This window comes from Malus domestica, chromosome 17 (genome assembly GCF_042453785.1).
Source record: "Malus domestica chromosome 17, GDT2T_hap1".
In the NCBI taxonomy this organism is placed as follows: Eukaryota; Viridiplantae; Streptophyta; class Magnoliopsida; order Rosales; family Rosaceae; genus Malus; species Malus domestica.
Window position 1 is genome coordinate 27,263,599 of NC_091677.1, and position 7,049 is coordinate 27,270,647.

The window sequence follows — 7,049 nt, forward strand, 5'->3', positions numbered from 1 at the left end:
GACGCGATACACATTTTACGAAACTGTTTTCAATGATCTAACCGTCAAACTTGTTTGTACATACTCCGAGATCACATACATAAAAAATCACAGAAAACAAACATTCAAAGATTAGGTAACAAAACAAAAGTTTTCGACGGTTATAAACGAAAAATCACTATTTAACAGTTATTTTAACTTCGATTTTGATGATTTTTTACAGCTACACTCCTCGACCCTATAAGAATGCATTGAGCGAATTCAATCTTCTATTTAAAATATTTACACTAGTGGATACCACAAAATCTTATTTTATACTTGATGGGAAAGTAAAACATTAACTCGAAGTTTTGGTTTAATCTACTCTTTTGATGCGATATGCATTCTACGAAACTTTTTTCAACAATCCAACCGTCAAACTTGTTTGTACACACTCCAAGATTGCATACGTAAAAAATCGCAAAAAACAAACATTCAAAGATTAGGCAACAGAACAAAAGTTTTCGAGGATTATAAGCGAAAAATCACAATTTAATGGTTATTTTAACTTTGATTTTGATGATTTTACTCCAAAATCAAATGCATGTGGGTTATAACAATTCCTTAATTATCTGATCATTTTCGTTGGTCTTTATTTGTTTCGTAAGAAAATTTATTATTTTAATAAAAGTTTAAATGGAGAGATTTGAAGTTCACTGAAATGTTGTATTGGTCACATGATGATCAAGGAATCCATCACAAATGGTGAATAAATAAATGTGCTTTTAATGTTTTGATATCAATCTTTAATATTAGATTCAAAGATTGGATGATTTTATGAAATTCGACATGTCATTGGAGAGATTTTAAAATAATAAAATTTTCATTTTTATCGGTTATAACTGCTACCATTAACTTAAAAACCACCAGAATCTATCAAAAATATTTCAAAAAAGGTTTCAAAAATAATATCGGTTATAACCGACAAAATTTTTTTGATATCCGCCAGGAATATATTGTCACAGCCCGTTCCAAATTATTATATTCGTGGCTGTGAATGGACAAAATTGCCCTTAAGAAATACTAAATTTGTGAAGCTCAGGTTGCTAATTATCTAGGTTCCTAAGTTTGAAAATAAAATGGAATTTAATAAGGATGGAACTTAGATTTTTAGGTTAAAATGTTAAAGTTTGGTGTTTGGAGATTGGAATAAGGACCACGTGGGATCCCCACATCCCTCAAAACCCTCCTCATTTCCCGTTCACTGTCTTTCTCTCTCCTCCTTCACGATTTCTCACTCTCTCTGTCTCTCTCCTTCGAACTCACACGGACCACCACCAAAACCACCCTAAATCTATACCAACGTCAAGTTTGAGACCACCATTGGAATCCTGAGGACTTCACGATCACGTTGGTATCCATTTCAGGTAAGTTTTACTTCGGAAAACCTAGATTCTAAACTCCCCATGAAAGTGTACTGTTCATGAGCTTTGAATTGGTTGATTTTTAGGACAATCCAAGCTCATAGTGAGCTTAGTGAGGTCCCAAGGAAGCTCGGAGTGCTTCGTTGGAAGTTTTTGGACGTAAGAACACGGAGATCGACAAGTTCAAAGTTTGGCCGGAGCTTTCGAGGCGTTTTCCGGCGAATCCCCGGCGAGTTAGGAGTCGAGGTAGGTATCAATCTCTTCGTCTCGTCAAGTACTACAACTTTCCTTTTTGTTTCACTCAATTTCGTTGAGTATTGAAGAAGTTATACTCATTTGAAAAATACCCAGTTTCCGGCGACCTCCGAGGCTTTCGAGGCAGTTTCCGGCCAAACCACGGCGAACTAGGTGTTGTGCAAGGTACCATTCTCTTTGTCTCTTCAAGGGCTACAACTTTCGTTTTTGAATCACTTGATTTAGTTGAGAAATGACAAAGTTATGGCAATTTGAAAAACTGTTCAGAAAACGGCCGCCGGAAAAACCAGTCCGGCGACCCAAGGAAGAAGAAGGTGCTACAGTAAAAATAAAAAATAAAAATAAAATTATTTTAAAAATATGTCGACGTCCGTGACGTCGAGTAGATCACTGTGGTATATTCATATACCTAAATTGAACACCATATGAGAAAGTTATTGAAGATTGTTGGTTAGGTGTTCAAATAACGTTTTATAGTTTTCACATTTAGGTGAAAATGTGAATTGATGATTCGACCGTTGGATCATCACCAAACTTTGATACGTTATAATACGTAATATTTGAGGATTATTGGAACTTACAGATTGGGAATCCGATTTGCGGATCTTCCGGAATTGGAATTGTAAGTCCATAATATAAAATGTTAACCGTCACTTAGTTTTGGAAATTGACAGAGATCCGACCGTTGGATGGTAATGAAATTTTAGGATGTTGTCCTAGAGGTATAATGTGGACCTCTGGAAGTTATGGATTTAAAATCTGAGTGGCAGATCTTCCGGATCGAACTACGTAGTGACGTATTTTATATAAGTTAAATATTCTATCGATATGAATTCTGAGGTTGGATTTGATTACTATTTTAGGCGGCGATCGTCGTGACGCCTTGATGTGTGGTGCTAGGGAGTTGTTGGATGAACTCCAGGTGAGTGGGCAGTTTTGTTTTCCGTATATATATATATACTTAACGTTTTCCCATAAATTGAAAATGCATGAAATTATGTTTAAAATGAAATGCATATGAGTTATGTGGAAAAACGGGAAGTGAAATACCATGCATAGAATTGATATGAAAAGTATATAGAAATGTGAGTTGAAATGCCATGCATGAATTAATATATGATGCATATGTATGAATTGGTGCGGTGGACGCACAGGTAAGAATTGATTTATGATGCATATGTATGAAATGGTGCGGTGGACGCACAGATGAGTATTTAATTACTGTTATGATGATGATGATATATATTGAGCTCAAATCCTGCACCATGGTTTAGTGCTTATAGTATTCACCGCATCGCACGCTCGCCTTGGATCCAAGTAGATGCTAGTCGTACAGTCCACGCGGAGTGGGTACGACAGACCAGTCGCGAGAGTGTTAGTGAGATTCCGACTGGTGGGTGACCTTAGATTATGTGCACAGATGATTTATGAGAAGCACTAGAGCGTAACTTGTGTGCAGAAGGCCGGACGGGTCACAGAGGTGACTCCGGTAGAGTGATAATGATAGATTTTGAGCTCTAGGTTCAACCGTATAGGGCTATTAGAGGGCCTACGGTTGATTACTTTCTTGCACCTGATATGATTATGTTGATGCATTCATACCTTATTACTGTTGAGATGATGTGGCATGGCATAATTAATATGAGAAATGTTGAGATGACATGGCATGGCATGATTGATAAAGAGATAATGTTGAGATAGTAAAAATGAAGTTTTGAGAATATATATGTATATTTATATTTTACATTTCTGGGAAAGTATACAGGTTTTACGGAGAGGGGTTACAACGTTTTGAGAAATGTTTGGATTTGGAAAAGAATTGTTTTACTGACCCACTCAATTTTGGTTTTGCGCCCCTCCAGGTTCAGGAATCACAAAGGTGTGGTGACTACGAGGAATACAGCGGGGTTCTGACAGATTGGACAAAATTAGGACTCACCTTCGGGTGTATCAACTTATAAATTGTATAATTAAAGCTTCCGTACTGTGCAAATGGTTACGTCACTCTCACGTGACGGCCAGCATGCCCTCCTTCGGGACAGGGTGTGTCAGTTGGTATCAGAGCATGGTTGCAATCTTGGACATCTTGAGAAGTTTATAGTGAATTCTGTCAGAACTACACCGCCTCGTAGCAAACCACGTAGTTAGAGGAATTTAGTCTCCCTGATTTAGCGGTTTGGGGGAAACTATTATTATGGTGATTCAGTATATTATCAAAATGGACATTTTAAGACGGGTTATGAGTTGAATTTGAATCACCTTATGGAATGATCAACCTGAGGGAGCGGAGTGACGGTTTAACCAATTGGAAAAGATGTTTCAGATTATGCAAGTCAAAGGAAATTTCCTTCTGACAGGTGGGTCGAGACGACTACCTGGTTTTGGGTATGAATTTGCATCCTGGTGGAAACAGGAATGTTAATTGTTGTCACCAGAGGAATCAGCCGATTTAAAATTTTTTAAGGAAAAGTTTATCCCTCCGGCATTTATTGATGGTAGTAAACAAGAGTTTACAAATATGAGACAAGGAAGGTGATGATCGAGGGATATTATAGAAAGTTTTCAGACTTGCCTCGTTCCATCCAGATATTGTTGTTAATTTGGTGGAGGTGTTATGTTGTTTTAAGCTGGGTGACAAAAGGGAAGTGGTATTTTGGGTGACCACTATCCATTGTAGTTCTTATCAGGAGTATGCTAGATGTTGTTGAATCTTGAGGACTCTGAGAACATGAGCAACGAGAATAAAGAAGAATAAGAAATGAATGGGAATTAAAAGAAGACGATAAAGTTAATGATTCGTCATATCAAGGATATAGAAAGATTTAGAGCTTCGAAAGAAGTGAAGCTAGAGTTAATTCTTCTAGCTGAGGTTTTAATGTCGCTGGTCAGAGTAAAAGTGATGGATATACTGGTAATCCCAGATATTTGAGACAAGGTGTCTCGAGTAAAGGAAATGTACTTTGTGCAGCAGGTACAAAATTAACACTTTGGGAAATGTGAAATTAATGAATGTGTTTATGTGAACAGAAGGGACACAGAGTTGTGAATCGTCCCTAGAATCAGTTGTACTCAACAATTTTCCATGAAATCATAGTGTCGATTCAGCAGAGTTATGGATTTAGTAGTTTGGTCGGATTGACCGTGAGTACAGAGATATTTGATGAGTTATATGTTCAGCTGTACGGACCATGAGAAATGGATTTGACTGACACATGAGAAATTGGTGAGTTATAGGCTCGGCCGTGCCGACCACGCGGAGTGGATCCGGCCGACGTATTATTGAGATAAGAGTTGAATCAACCGTATTGGTCATTCTAGTTGACTTCGGCTGATATATTTCTTATTATGTATGATATTACCTAGAGAGTGGTAAATAAATGTAGTTGAGACGAGTGTATGTATTTTGCATTGAGTGACAAAATAGTAATGTTATATCTTTGTGAGTGGTTGCCTACTTATCGAGACAACGATGATTTATCAGTATTGCGGGCTGCAGACCGTAATATTAATAACTCATTCGTGGATTCGTTAAGTAAGTAAACCGGTAGATTATTTTATGTTAGTATTGTACTTATTCAGAATGCTTAGTAGTAATAGAGTATGTATTGTGTCGGTTAAATTATTTCCATTAGATTGGTTGGTTATAATTGTGACAAGACGGAATGTTAAGGGAAACCAGTACTTTCCATCGATCTGGATGACCAGAGATTACTTTTGTAAGTATGCAAAGTGAAGTGAGTTCAGCCATTATTTATGCTGTGAAAGCAAATAGATTGTTTTGAAAGGCTGTCAAAAATACTTAGCTCATGTGGTGCTAAATGATGTTGTTTGGAGTAGTGTGAATAATGTCGAAAGGGTTAGACTTTTCTTGATGTCTTCTCTGAAAGTATACCTGGATTGTCTTCAGGCAGAGATATGAGGTTCATTATTGATTTGTTGCCAGGTATAAATTTATGTTAAAGATTGGTTCATGATGAGTTAAGGGAATTGGAAATTCAGTTGAGAGAATTGGTTGATAAAAGTTTTATTCAACCTAGTACAACACTGTTGAGGAGCACCAGTTTGTTGGTGAGAAAGAAAATGGACTTTAAAGACTATTCCTTGATTATAGATAATGGAGTCGGGTAACGATTGAGAACCGTTATCCATGGTGATGTACTGATGTTTATTTAACCAGCTCAAAAGTAATTGCGAAGATTCAAAGATTGAATTGAGATCTGGTTACTACCAATTGAATATTATAAGTGACGTTGATCATAAGATGGTTTTCTGGATTTGTTATAGTTTTTATGAAGTTTGGTGATGCTATATGGATACTCATGCTGTTTTATGAGTTATTGGATGAAGTATTCCAATAATGCCTTGATAAATTGATATCATTTCCATTGAAGATATTCTGGCATATTCTGAGCCAGAGCAGAGTATGTAAACGTATTAAGTCAATGAAGCAAAGATTGAGAGAACGTTAGTTGTATGCTAAGTTTAGCAAAAGCTAAAGTTAAATGGATCAAGTGGCATTCTAAAATTTGTTATGTCTGCTTAAGGTATTCAAGTGAATCCTTAAAGGATAGCAGAAATTGAGAATTTGGAACAACCACGAGTCGTAATTGAGATTTGGAATTTCTTAGCTTACCAGGCTATTTTGGATGGTTGTGAAAGAATTTTTAGTCATTACTTTGTCATTAACGAGACTGATGAGAAAAGAGGTTAGGTATGAGTGGGAAGGAATTGTAAGCAAAGGATTCAACAACTGAAGTATTTCCTCACTCATGCACGTATTTTGGTATTCCCAGAGAATAGTGGTAATCATAAATTTTTAGTGATGTTTCTTGAATGGTATTGGAGGCATGTTGATGCAAATGTTAGGGTGATTGCATACGTTTCACGATAAATGGAATCTCATAAGATGAATTACCCTACTGGTGATTTGGAAGTCACGATTACCATTCTTGCTGTGAAGTTATGGAGACATTATATTTTAGTAGGAATGCAAGATTTTTTTTTACGAATCCAAAAAGTCTTCAATATCCATTACTTGGAAGGAATTTGATATGAGGCAGCGAAAGTGAATTGTATTGCTTAATGAACATGATTGTACGATCAGGGTGATCGTAAAGTTTGTTCTAGCTGAAGCACTTGGTGAGAAGACTACAGTAAGATTAATATCTGGCACGTTTGCCAAGAGTATCATTTTGTGGATTGAAAACCAACGGAAGAAAAATTAAGAATGGAAGATCGAGAAGAAGTTATACTTGTTAAGTAACAAGTTAGTACATTTACCCCAGTGTTGAGTAACAACCTTTCCCAGACAGTGCAACACTACTTATTTGTTTTATGGAAAAGAGAATTGGATTACGGAACTGCTAAGTTTCTTAAGTATGTTGGTTGTGCAGTTTCCGAAGTAACGCCATA

At 36.6% G+C, this 7,049-nt stretch overlaps 1 long non-coding RNA gene across 2 annotated transcripts; it reads left to right on the forward strand.

The window, feature by feature from the left end:
* Positions 1–1,164: 1,164 nt before the first annotated feature.
* Positions 1,165–3,676, forward strand: LOC139193662 (uncharacterized). Of its 2 annotated transcripts, XR_011578017.1 has the most exons (5): positions 1,165–1,385; positions 1,469–1,628; positions 1,734–1,802; positions 2,501–2,559; positions 3,500–3,676. It is a non-coding gene; the product is annotated as an uncharacterized lncRNA (long non-coding RNA). The 2 variants fall into 2 exon arrangements; XR_011578018.1 differs by lacking the exon at positions 2,501–2,559 and having other exon boundaries at positions 1,179–1,385.
* Positions 3,677–7,049: the final 3,373 nt, after the last annotated feature.